At 41.0% G+C, this 13,542-nt stretch overlaps 1 long non-coding RNA gene across 1 annotated transcript; it reads left to right on the top strand.

Annotated features, from left to right (window-relative positions):
* Positions 1 to 746: 746 nt before the first annotated feature.
* LOC116689181 (uncharacterized) lies at positions 747 to 12,394 on the top strand. The gene is made up of 3 exons (XR_004331933.1): positions 747 to 757; positions 11,818 to 11,822; positions 12,335 to 12,394. It is a non-coding gene; the product is annotated as an uncharacterized LOC116689181 (long non-coding RNA).
* The last annotated feature ends 1,148 nt before the right edge of the window (positions 12,395 to 13,542 follow it).

Here is a 13,542-nt window from a genome sequence, read left to right as displayed (position 1 = left end):
CTGTGTGCATGTGCAGGATGTGCAGTGTGTGGTGGTGGGGGGGATGTTAATAAGAGTACTGTACCTTTTATGTTTGTACAGGTAGAGGATGATAACAGATGGCAACACAGTAGGATGTGCCGCCATATTTACATTTCTATGAACTTCTGCTTAGCAAGCTGTTTTTGCAATAATAACGTTGTGTGTTTCTGTGCACATGGTTTTATACAGTGCCTATAAAACATATACCCCCACTAGGTAGTTTAAATTTTGTATTGTCATGCAACATTTAATTTAATAAGATCAGGCTGTTTTTGAAGATTAGTTTTTGGGCCTTTTTAGCCTTCATTATTGACAGGACAGATGAAGACATGAAAGGGGAGAGGGGGGGGGGGGGGTGATGACACGCAGCAAAGAGCCCCAGGTCGGAGCTGAACCCCGGACCCACCACGCCCAGGAGCAAACCTCCACACATGGGATCCCGCTCTACCAACTGAGCTGTCCGAATGAGTTTTTAATACTGATCAACAGAAAAATACCCTACGATTGAAGTATTCAACCCCTCAGTGTCAGCATTTACTTGATGGACGTTTGGTACCAAATACAGCCGCCGCTGGACATGAACATGTAGTTTTAAAGCCATATTAACCCGAACGTTGTCCTCGGGTCAAATTGACCCGTTTTCCTACATCAATGTTCTTTTCAACCACCCAATTGTAATTACCCAAAATAACATGATAGATTCCACACAAATCTCCACTTTCATTAAAGTTGGGGTGTGTTATTCAATTGTAGAGCATTTGAAAAGAATTGAAGTGGTTTCCAATTTGTAATGAGTAAAAGTTGACATATTCCAATCTGTGATTATCCATCAACATCCATTCCTTTAATTTTAGTCAAAATAATTCCTAATTTCTGCTTGTGGTTTGGGGTTTTACTTTGTTTTCTTTTCCTCCTTCTGTGTTTTTTTTGTTGGTCTTGTCTTGTCTCCTCATGTTTGTGTCTTGTGCTGCTGTTCCTGTCTTGCGGTCCCCTGGGTGTCTGTCTGACTGTCCCGCCCCGCCCTAATGTGATTCACCTGATGTGTCACCTGTTCCTCGTTACCTCTTGTATTTGACCTCTGTGTTCCCTTTGTCTCTTGTCAGATCGCTTTGTCCTGTCAGCATGTTCATGTTGGTGTTCCCAGTCGCTGATTTCCTTTTTTCCTCCGGACATTTGTCCATATTTTGTGATTTTTGGGACGTTGTGTTTTATCTGTTTTTTTTGTGGACTTTGTTTTTTGTTAAATAGTTTTTTTTTTGAAGCTCACACCTGCCTGCTGCCAACTCCGCTTTCATCCTGTGTCACAAATGTCCCATAAATGATGTTTATTGATCATAAATTCCAAAAATAACTGTACAACTAAAGTTAATAAGTTAGTGTTACGTAGTGTTGAAAATGTCACAAAAAATGACAAACACTGAAACAAAGGGAAAAAAATGTAAGAAAAAGTTAAAAACATTGACAAAAAGCGTCAAAAGTTTCAATTTTGACAGGAAGACAACACAAGGGTATCATCAGACCATAGTACTTTCTTCAAGCTGACTTCTACCAAACTATAGCTGAGATATGAGTTTTCTTAACCCTCATGTTGTCCTCGGGTCAAATTGACCCATTTTCCTATATCAATGTTCTTTTTAACTACCCAAAATAACATGATTGATTCCACACAACGCTCTTTGGGGTCTTATTTAATTTTATAGCCTTTGACAAAACAAATTGAAGTGGTTTTGAAATAGTATTGAGTAAAGGTTGACATATTCCAGTCTGTGATTATCCATCAACATCCATTCCTGTAATTTTAATCTAAATAATTCCTGATTTCTGCTTTTCTAACTCAAACATTAGACATAATTTCCTATAAATGAGGTTCATTGACAAAAAATCCCAGAAATGACTGTAAACTTAAGTTAATAAGTTAGTGTTACGTAGTGTTGAAAACGTCAAAAAAATGACAAACGTTGAAAAAGAGGGACATAAATGTAAGAGAAAGTTAAAAACATTGAATAAAAAGCGTCAATAAAAGTGTAGATTTTCAATTTTGACGCAAGGACACAAAACTCTTTGCTCTCATCGGACCATAGTACTTTCTTCAAGCTAACTTCTGCCCAACTATAGCTGAGATATCCTGAGTTTTCTTAAGCGCGTCTTTCTGTTTGCAGCCCTCCCATAAAGCTGGGACTGGTGAAGCGGCACAGTCTCCTGCAGGTCTCTCAGTGGCCCCGTCTCCTTGCATGCTCACTCACGTTCTTTCTGGCTTTGGGCAGGTTCACAGCTGGCATAACTGAACTCTTGTGTTCTTGTATCCATGTTGCTGACCGTGCTTTTCAGTCACAGAGGATCACAGAGTTGTGTGTAGTGGTCTTTTGTCTTTATGGTTGAGGTTTTACCGATGACACGGACACACCAAAAGATGGCTCTTCCAGATAAACTATTGATTTACATCACTTTTTCTGTTGATGAATGTCAAAAATCTACTTTGACTCAATGTTGTAACCCAATACAACTTGAAAACTACCAAGGGGGGGATGCCACAGTGTAGGCATGGATGTTTGGATATGCATCAACACAGTTGTGTCTCCTTTGTCGTCCCGCCAGGCTCAACGGGCCTCGCTACTGATTCCCATCAGCGGCTGCCACAGTGAGTGGCTGGGCTTTGTGGGCGAGCTGTTTTTAGACGGGGGGGGGAATGTCACTGGATTAATGCGTTATGTTAAAACAGCTGCTGCCATGAATAGCTGGAAAGGCCTCGCACTTAATATCCACATCCAGACAGTGTGAGTCAGGAAATGTTGCAGGTGAAGGTTAAGACAACAGAAAGGGAACACACTCATAGTATAGAAAGTGTAATGGGGTTGTCGTGACACACCTAAATGTCTAGCTCAAGTCTTAATAATCCAACTCACACACACAGACACACACACTCACACACATTTTCTTATTCTCTTCTCTCTACATTGTTCACTCAGCTTTCTTCTTCTGTTACAAATACTATTGTTCTCAGTCCAATGTGTGTGAAAAACACTTTTAGATAGGGTTACTGTATAATATTTCTTTTACAGTTTTACTCTTTTCCCAAATATTATTTGTAGACTGATTTTTGCCAGATGTTTGCAGGTCTTTGCTGCTTTTCAGGAGTTTTACATGAAGACATTTTCAAATGTTGGATTAGATGGTGTTCTTCAGCTAAGGTTATTGACTCTGTACGCCTCTTCATACAACCGACTGCCTATTTTTACATTTTCATTACATAAAGCTACTCTAATCAATATTTTTTACATTATGAATGGATGAAATGACTTTGTGTAATTTGAAAGGAGTCGTATTATCACTTGAATCTGCAACTCAAGCATTTTAACATTACAACATACTGTTTTGGTTCAGTCTCATTGTCCCCATCATCAGCTGTCTCCTGTCTCCGGTCATAGCAGCTGTTTGACTGAGAACATAAAGCATGGTAAACCAATGGGAACCAACCTTTTTATTTGGATTTTAATTATTTTGGCTGATTAGAACTCACATCAATACTGTGCAGGCTTATACAACCTTTGCATAACTGACATTACATTCCTCTACTGTTACCTATGTTGCACCTTTAAGAGTGTTTTTTTTTTCAGCGGCGTTTTCAAAGTTAATTTTTATTCTGTTGTTATTTGTTGTTTTTTTCAAAAGCAAATGGCGGTCAACAAGGATTTTCCATCACAGTCTTTGTGGATAAAAAGTTAACGTGATCTTTTTTTTCTTTTCTTTGCAGTTTCAATGACAAATGAAACAAACGTGTTATTATGTACTGTGCAGAGAGAGGCAGAAAACCCAATGTGCTTATTTGAAGCCTCCATCTAAATATGAGAATTTCACAAAATTTGAAGAATGTACACAGAAAAGAATGACTACATAATAATAATTTAAAAGTAATAGGTCATCTCTTCCTAACTGATTGTAGTAAACTGGTGAGTCACATACAGTAGTTGGTGAATGATAAATTGAAAAATAATTTTATTCAGACTCATCCATCCGCTTATCCAGTATCTGGTATCGGGGGCAGCAGCTCCAGTAGGGGACCCCCAACATTCCTTTCCCGAGCCACATCAACCAGCTCCGACTGGGGGATCCCGAGGCGTTCCCAGGCCAGGTTGGAGATATAATCCTCCACCTAGTCCTGGGTCTTCCCCGAGGCCTCCTCCCAGCAGTACGTGCCTGGAACACCTCCCTAGGGAGGCCCCCAGGAGGCATCCTTACCAGATGCCCGAACCACCTCAACTGGTTCCTTTCTACTTGAAGGATCAGCGGCTCTACTCCGAGCTCCTCTCGGATGACTGAGCTTCTCTCCCGATCTCTAGGGCAGTGATTCCCAAAGTGGGGGTCGGGACCCACAGGGGGGTCGCGAGCCAGAGAGGGGGGGGTCGCAAGTTGATTTCAGAAATTAAAATTTTTAAAACGATTAGAAATAGCATTGTTAGCCATGATTTTAACACAAGATAAAACTAGTGGCTAAAATTTAAAATAAAACAAAGCAAATAATTAAAAAGGGAACAGCTCTTCTACTTTTCACGCCTTTAGTGCGTGAGCGGTTGCGCGCAATGTTTATATACGTTTATAGTGGGGGGGGGGTCGCAAGTCACTTGCACCGTTACTTTGGGGATCGTGGGCTGAAAGTTTTGGGAACCCCTGCTCTAAGGGAAACCCAGCCCCCCCTCCTGAGTAAACCCATTGTCGTTCTTTCGTTCATGACCAAAGATTCACACTTTCTTATTAAATTTTGAATCTCCATCTTTCTTTTACCTTGCATTTTTTTCACACAGAGTACTGCAGACATGTCAGTCCTGCATGCATGCATAACAGCAGCCTTAGAATAAAAATCTAACCTAGTAGATAAGAAATCTAATAAGCCATGCACATGGATTTTACAGTGGTGCCACTGCTGGCTAACTACACGTTTGGTTGTGAGAGGAAAAAAAAAAAAGAAAGCCAAGTCACGAGGTCAGCCAATTCACTGCCCCTCTCCCCTGGCACAGAGCATTGTGGGAGGTGAGCCAGAATATCGTCCTTCATGGGATAATGGTAGATTAGATTAGATTAGATTAGATTCAACTTTATTGTCATTACACATGTACAGGTACAAGGCAACGAAATGCAGTTTGGGTCTAACCAGAAGTGCAATAGCAGTAAGTGCAGGATATACAATGGTTCCGTAAGTGCAAGACATGGATATGTATGAATAAATATAGAAAAGAATACTATTATAAACAGAGTTTTACAGATGGGTTTGTCCTATGAATACAAAATTAGATAACAGGTATTGTGAGCAAGATTTACAGCTAGGAATTTGGTGGATATTACTATAATTGCAAATTTTTTACAGATATGTGCAAACAGCATAATATACTAATGAAATAAGGTAAAGTTTGGGCAGAAACTATCCGAATTAAAGTGCGGTGGAAAGTAATTGCATATTACAGTTAAAGTACGGTAGTGCGGATGTAAATGTAAACAATTGGTACTGTATATAAATAAACAGTCAGCAGTGCAAATGAAATGTAGGTAGTGCAAAAGGTAAGTAGTGCAAAGATGCAGATGTAAACAGTCGTTACTATAGTAACAGTCAGCAGTGCAGATGAACATTATAATATTGCAGATAACAAAATGGAGGCAGGTGTGAGAGGGAGAGGAGAGTCTGTCAGTATATGAGGGAGTGGGATCAATAGGATTAGAGTTCAATAAAGAGACAGCTCTGGGGAAAAAACTGTTCTTTAGTCTGCTGGTCCTGGTCCGGAGGACCCTGAAACGCCTGCCGGAGGGCAGGAGAGAAAACAGTCTGTGGGCTGGGTGAGAGGAGTCCTTCAGGATGCTGCGAGCTCGATGCAGACAGCGTTTCCTCTGGATGTGCTCGATGGCGGCAGTGGAGTCCCGGTGATGCGCTGGGCGGTTTTCACCACCCGCTGCAGTGCCTTGCGCTCTGCAACAGAACAGCTCCCATACCACACTGTTGCACAGTTTGTCAGGATGCTTTCTATTGCACAGCGATAGAAGTTCACCAGGATAGTTGAGGATGTTTGTGCCTTGATCTTTGCTGCACTCTTTCCAGCAAAAAAAAAAGAATTTTGGCCCATTTCTCACTGGAGCGCTCTCCTTTCATGTCCCAACATCTGCTACTCTCCCCAAACAACATACTGATGCTTTTTGCAGCATTTACTTTCATACAGTATCTAGTATGTGAAAGTATTGTGATGTTTTCAGTGAAGGACTTCCAAAGTAAAATGTTTTAACCCTTGTGTTGTCTACGGGTCAAACTGACCCATTTCAAAGTGTTTTACATCAGAAATATGGATTCTTTCGACCAAATTGCCCAAAATAGCATGGATGACACCATACAACATTACTTTCATTGGATTTTTTATTTAATTTTGTAGCATTTGTATTCTTTTTTTTTTAATGGTTTCCAAACAGTATCCGGACTAAACTTCGACATCTACCCGTCTGTGATCCACTCAACAGCCGCTGATCTTAACTATCAGTCAAAATGATTCATAATTTCTGCCTTTTCAACTAAAAACATATGTATAATTTGATATAAATGAGGTTTGTTGACCATGAATTCCAAGAATAAGTGTAAAATCTATTATTAAACCAGCTCAAGTTTTTAAAAAAGCGCCAAAAGCATTTTAAAAAGTGACAAATAAATCAGAAAAAGCGACAAAAAACATCGGAAAACCACAAAAAAATATGAATTTTCAATTTTGACCCGGAAAGACAAGTTCATGGTTAACAGGAAGACAACACGAGGGTTAAATGGTGCCATTAATCTTTTTGTAAAAACAGGCGTCACTTTTGCACAAATGCTGGATATGTCATTTTGGAATGAAACCTCTTTAATTATTTAGAGACCAATTAGTCAAACCACATAGCCTGAAGGAAATGCAGTGGTTGGAAGTGACGTAGGGTGATCCTCCTTCCTCCTTCCTCCTTAGTTGCACAGCTTCAGAGAAATCTTCGTTAGTGTATGTAGATCTTAGTGCCCTTTAATTTCTTAGCAGAAGAAAGAATTAGCTCTCTATCTTTAACCCTTGTGTTGTCTTCCAGTCAACCATGATCCCTTTTTTTCAAAATTATCACTATTTTTCAACACTTTTGTCACTTTTTCAATGTTGTGGGTGCTTTTTTTTGGACGTGTTTGGTGTCTTTTCCAAAGGTTTTTGATATTTTGAATGTTGTCTTATTCCGACGGCTCATTTTTAATGAATACAAAGTGAACTGAAAACGGGTCAATTTGACCCAAGGACAACATGAGGGTTAAGGCGATGAAGTTTGTCAACAATTTTCCTTGGCCTTTCCCTCTCCTGAAACTGGCCCAGTCTCTGAGCACGCTCAATGTCAATATTTATTCCATCCAATCCCAAGTTCTTTGAGAACATGTCTCGCACCTTTTTCTCTGATTCACCCCACTTCTCTCCTTTCTCGTCAGCAATGCCATCAATTAAAATGTTTGTTCTCCTGCTCTGGTTTTCGATGTAGTCCAGCTTGTTGAACAGTGCATCCGATTTCTGATTAGAAGTAGTTATGTTTGTCTCAAGTGCCCTTATCTTTGACTCAATCTCAGTGCATCCCATCTTCTCCTCTTCAAACTTTGTTTGGGTAAATTCCAAGCTAGTCTTCAGCTCCTGTACATCTCTGATAACACCATCCGATCTTTTGTCAGTTCCATCCATGATCAGCTGAATGAAACATTTAAAGTTATCTTGTTGTTGCAGTAACATCTCTTTATAGATCCCTCTCTGCTGCTCCATTAATTGGGAGAGTACACTCATCGTAACAACGGCATCCTCCTCGCACGGAGATGTTTTAGCATTTTTAGGCGGCATAATGTGTCTTGCCAGGATGTACCGGAAGTTGATGAAAAGTTCCAAAAGGAACTGCGGTAGATGGGATATGTATCTGCACGTGACATATTTACTGTCCACATAGAATGCAAACAAGGAGTTTTGCGTTAAAGCTAAACCACCGCTGATGTATTTCAGGAAGACTTGATGATCTCAGAGAACATGAAATGAATGAGTGCATCTGAAGAGGAGTCTGTGTTGCGAAGAGTGTGCGTGGTCTTTATTGTTAAAGGTTAAGCCATTATTTTAAAATGTCAGCATGCAGTGTTTGATTAGTAGAAAGGTGGATATTGGTCACAACAACCTGACATGTAAATTACCATCATGAGATGAAAGTGTTGCCATGAAATTAGAATTTTTGAAGAGCAAGCTAACTGTAAAAACAAGTCTCACATTAAAGGGATTTTATCAAGTTATCAAATTATTTTATCATTCATTGGTTTACATAGAATAAAATAGAATAGAAAGCCTTTTATTTTCATTATACACAAGTGCAGTACCTGTGCAACGAGATTGAAGTAACGCCTTTACAGTGTCGAAACAATATAAAAAATATAAAAATATCAAGTAAAGGTAGTGCTGAAAAAAAAGAGAGGGGGGGGGGACCTGGTGCACAGTCCTGAGAGCATCTATATACATAGATAAAATAGTTTTGATTACACATTGTGTAAAAAGTAGATAAGTATAAATAAATATATAAATATTGCACTGTAATGAAATGAAATGGTTAAATATTAAATATTGCACTGTGTGAAATTGCATAGATTCCAGTGTCCTTTAAGGTATTATAAACAAAATTGCACAGTAGGAGCGAAGAAGAACATGTACACATTTGCTGTATTACTCATGTATCAATAAATGACTCATTCCAAAAACGTCTTGTCTTGTTTATTATTAATTTAATAGCAGCCATTTCCCACTGTGTCCTCGCTCCAATCGAGACAGAGTGCCAGACAGAGTTCATGATGAGGATCCCAAAAGGACCATCATCCAATCACACTGACGAGGAAATGAGTCAGTGTTACCAAGGGAACCGGCAGTCAGCATCACTTAAGGTAAGGGCGCGGAGGGCTGCTCTGACGCGCGCACGGGCACGTGCGCACCAACACAGTGACACCACTCAGACAGGATGCCAGGTTACTATGTCAAAACTAGAAGGGCACTCGGAGAGTGCAGACCTCGGCCAAGGCTTGCTCTATCTCACAAAGCTAACGCAGGGTGAATTTTCCCAAGTATTCCGACACCATGCAGCACTCTATCGCATTATTCATGAAAGTGATTTGTGTATCTGCCTCATGAGTCGGATCCGCTCCAAAATGCTACGGGCTTTTCCTTGGCCCATGCTGCACCCTTCCACCAAGTTTTATTCAAATCAGGTGTTAGGTTCAAAGACTTGAGTGGTAAAATAACGCACGGACTCGGAGTTGCCTTTCGTGACTTTGCAAAGGGGAAAAGAGCCGAAAAAGTATTCAGCGGTCTTTTTCCGCCCTTAACATAATGGGTGTAGTATATAGTTATTTAACATAAATGTGGGCTTAAACATACTTGTTTTACATAAAAGTGGGTTAGTACATCATATTATCTGCTATACTATTGGTTAAAGAGAAACTGGGTGTGCTGAACAAGTCTTAAGGTCAACACAGTTCACTGAAGTTTTAATAAAGAAACAATAGCTCATCATTTTTTTATTTCTTTTTTTGTTTTGTTTTGTTTTGTTATAACTGCTTACTCTTTTCTGTTCCCTATATCTGTCTTTTATTGTCTGTAAAGCGACCTTGAGTGTTCAGAAAGGCGCTGTTAAATAAAATGTATTATTATTTTTATTATTATTATTATTATTCACAAAGTCACAGCTGCAAATTAATCTTATCTTACCCTACTGGCCAGACCCAGGAGGGTCCGTCTCTCCTCGTCTCAGTGTTCTTCATTTCTCAAGGTTTCAAGATATTCACATGATAACTTTTAAACTATAATACTTTGTTCAGTCTCCACATCAGGTGTGGAGTTTTTTTCCTAATCCTGCTGACAAACAGACAAACTGAATATGACTGAATATGCCACCGATAAAGTACTGCGGAGGACCGTTAATGGCAGATTGTGAACGGCGGAAATTGCTGTTCGAGCACGTTACATTTCTCAATGTTTCCAAAAACCGCAAGTGAAACATAACTGTCCATCTTGTTTGTGCGTCTCTTAGTTCACACCCTCCTCTTTTCCTTTGATCAATTATTCATCCATCTATCTGATTCTCCAGTGTAGGCCGGTGTTTCTGCAATTACTGCCGCCTACTCCATCTCTCTCACACACACACACACAGGTTCTCACACACAACTCAGACAATAAACACAAGGCTTTTTACACTTCTTTTTTTATGTCTCTTCTCCCCATTTATGTTAATAATAGGGCTTCATCAGATTGAGTTTGCCTACGCTGCTTGACTGTGGCGATTCTCTTGTGCTTCAGAGGATTTCCACATGACTCGGGTAATTACGTCTAGCTATTCGGCCTACGCATCGGGACGCTGCGCCACGGGTGGTGGACCAACCGCGGTTCATTGAAAGGTCAACAAATAAACAGGCGGATCTTGTTTCTTACAGTCCTGCTGCCCGCTTTGCTTATCTGTGACAATATTCTGTGTTTGTGAGGCCATGAAAATCGAGCTCATATTAAGCCATACTGAGCCCCTTTTAAGAGTCAATTCCCATGAGTCGAGTGAAGAGTGAAAGTCCCCATGATTGTTAGTAACCTCACGGTTTAATTCAATGGCTGTTTCCTCTGGGGGGATCAATGCCATGACTCAGTGGCTATTTATCACTCAGTGAGTGGACCACAGGCCAATGGGAGGGGGTTGGGTCCATGATGTTCAGATGAGGAAGACCTGCTGGAGACTTTTATAGAAATTCAGATTTCACATGTAAGCTGCAGCTAATAAAAGTGGTAAATAAAAAGGGTCGCACAGTACAGTGGGACGGTGATCATCATATTGCAGACTGTGACAGTTCTATTACATTGTATTTTCACCGTTTACAGTTGTGTGACAATTTCATACAAACATATCCATATCCATGGTCTTGGTTCTGAAAGCAGCCATACTCTGCAGGGGATCTCTCAGAGGTGCAGGACTGGATCTGAATTGGATTTACTCTTCTCTGCATCCCTGGCTGTAACTTGTCCTCTGCCTTGTCTGTGGTCCATGTGTCCAAACATTGCTTCTCTCTCTCTCTCTCTCTCTCTCTCTCTCTCTCTCTCTCTCTCTCTCTCTCTCTCTCTCTCTCTCTCTCTCTCTCTCGGGCGTGTTGTATTTGTCTCCACCACTGGAAGAACAGTTAGCGCTATTTGATTTTGTTGCTGCAACACTGTAATTTCCCATTTTATTGGGATCAGTTCATATCTATCTTCTGTCTGTCTGTCTGTCTGTCTGTCTGTCTGTCTGTCTGTCTGTCTAACGACAGGACGTCTTTGACTCATCACAACAAATCCCCTAAAGGAAGTGACCTCAGGGGATCCCAGGACGTACGAATCAAGAACACGAACACATTGATTTACTTATTGACTGCCTCTACCCTTGTGCTTTAGTAGATATAAGAACCAACCTTGCCTGACTGTTGTTGTTTTGTTTTGTATTTATTGCTGTCATTGCCTACATCTATTGTAATTGGCATATTTGGATTCGTCGTTATGGTTATTTTAGTAAGGAATATAGAAGCCTAGTCCAATCACCACAACCACTTTTCTTTCTCTCTGACAGTCAGAAGGGCAAAGAGCAGAACTATGATGGATTGGAGGGTGAGAACAAGGAGAAGAACTTGAAAAAGAAACTGAGGTTAAAAGGAAAGGGAAGGGGGGGAGAAGCAAGCGGGGCGGAAGGGGAAACAGTGGCTTATTATCTGATAACCCCCGTTTAGACCAGTAGTTCTTAAAGTGGAGGTCCTCAAGCAAAATGAGTCATGGTTTAATTTACCATAACGATCACTATCTGCAATGTGATCTGACGATGACCCTTGTCCCGGTCTAGATTCTGTTTTCGACTTCATTTTTAATCCCCTTCCCAGTGCAAATGACAGACATGTCTGTAGCATCCCCCCAAATCAATCAAAACGGGATGAAGATGTGGTGTGTTTTTAAAGGAGTTCATGACGTGAACATATTTAAGGTCAGTACAGGTTCAAAAATAGATGAGAAGTATTAAACTTCCAGTGTGCAGGCTCTGAATGAAGAGACTTTATTGGCATTTCTGAACACTAGATTAAAATGACTTTGTAGGTTTGTACAATCAGCAATTACGACCCATATGTTTTATTGTTTTGTACGTGTTAGGTGGCTGTAGTAATTATAATACAATTTGTATTTTGTAACAATTTGTAATTTATACTGTTTATTGATCCCCAGTGGGGAAATTACAATTTTGACAGGAGCAAAGCAGGGAGTGTCCTGTTAAGGGTTTTTTATGTTGTGCGTCAAATCGACGGCGTACCCCGCAGACCGCTTTGCGTCTACTCTGGCCCCAAGTGCACCCCTCAAAAAAATCTCACTACCAATACGCGACATGCGACACACACCTTGCTTGGTAGCTGTTTTGGTCCGCTGTCCTCCCCCAACCTTTGGCCTACTTCTCCTCTGTGTTGCTGTGTCTCTCTGGCTTTGGGTGTGAGGGCGTTCCTGCCAAGGGGCGTGGTTACTATCACCTGTTCATCATCCGCTCAGCTGTCACCCTCATCTCATCAACTCCTTTCCATTCATAAGCCCGGGCTAACCACCATCGTCGGCGCATTGTTACTTACTCTTCGTGGGAACTTGGGTCTCGTTTTTGTACTGGGGTTTATGCTCTCAATTTCTCTATTTGGTTCACCGTGTCTTCCTCTGCTCTCCACACAGGACCCCCCAGCTGCCTTCCACTATCCTCCGACCGGGCATCTGCTCCTTGGATTCACTACTACTATCATTAAACCCTTTTCATTATCCTGCCCTTGTATCTCTGTGTTCTGGTCTCACAGTTCACAACAGTAGCGTTGCATTTCCTCCCTGGTTCTCTTTCTCCATCAACATCATGAAATCAAGGAGCGGGTTGACTTGTTTCTCTCACTATGACTCTAGAGTCGCTATTTGCTCCGAAGCTAATCACCCGTCATTCTCTCTCTTCTCCCTCGCCCTATCACCCACTCCCCACACACACACACACACACATGCCGGCTCGAGGCACGCACCAGCGCACAAGTATAAACACCAGGCCACTTATGTAAGTTACAGCAAAAGCTCTGCAGCTCTGGAGCCTCCACACGACCATAAAATGGCCTTCAGAGCGCCAGGTTCTGCAGAAGTAGGCAGGTTGGGGTGGTGGATGGGTCAAAGGACTTTTTCCCCAGGAGACTAGGTTTAGGAGAGGTTTCTCACTTTACAGAACAAAAGGAACTATTGCATATCCTGAAATGAAGTAACGTAACAAATGTACTAATTTTAGCTATTGGTACATAACCCTAACCCTAACCCTTGTTTTTTTTAAAGACTTTTTCAAGTGTTTTAATCAGATCAATGTCCCCTTGTGCATGTGCCCTCCTCAACCTGCACCTAACCCTATACCCCGCTTTAGTTTTCCCTGAAAGTATGCTAATGCACCACATCCCTACGTGGCCACCCGCGACTTATACAG

The sequence above is a fragment of the Etheostoma spectabile genome, chromosome 1, assembly GCF_008692095.1.
Source record: "Etheostoma spectabile isolate EspeVRDwgs_2016 chromosome 1, UIUC_Espe_1.0, whole genome shotgun sequence".
NCBI lineage: Eukaryota > Metazoa > Chordata > Actinopteri > Perciformes > Percidae > Etheostoma > Etheostoma spectabile.
The sequence above is the reverse complement of the archived record's forward strand: the minus strand, read 5'-3'. Positions and strand labels throughout refer to the sequence as shown.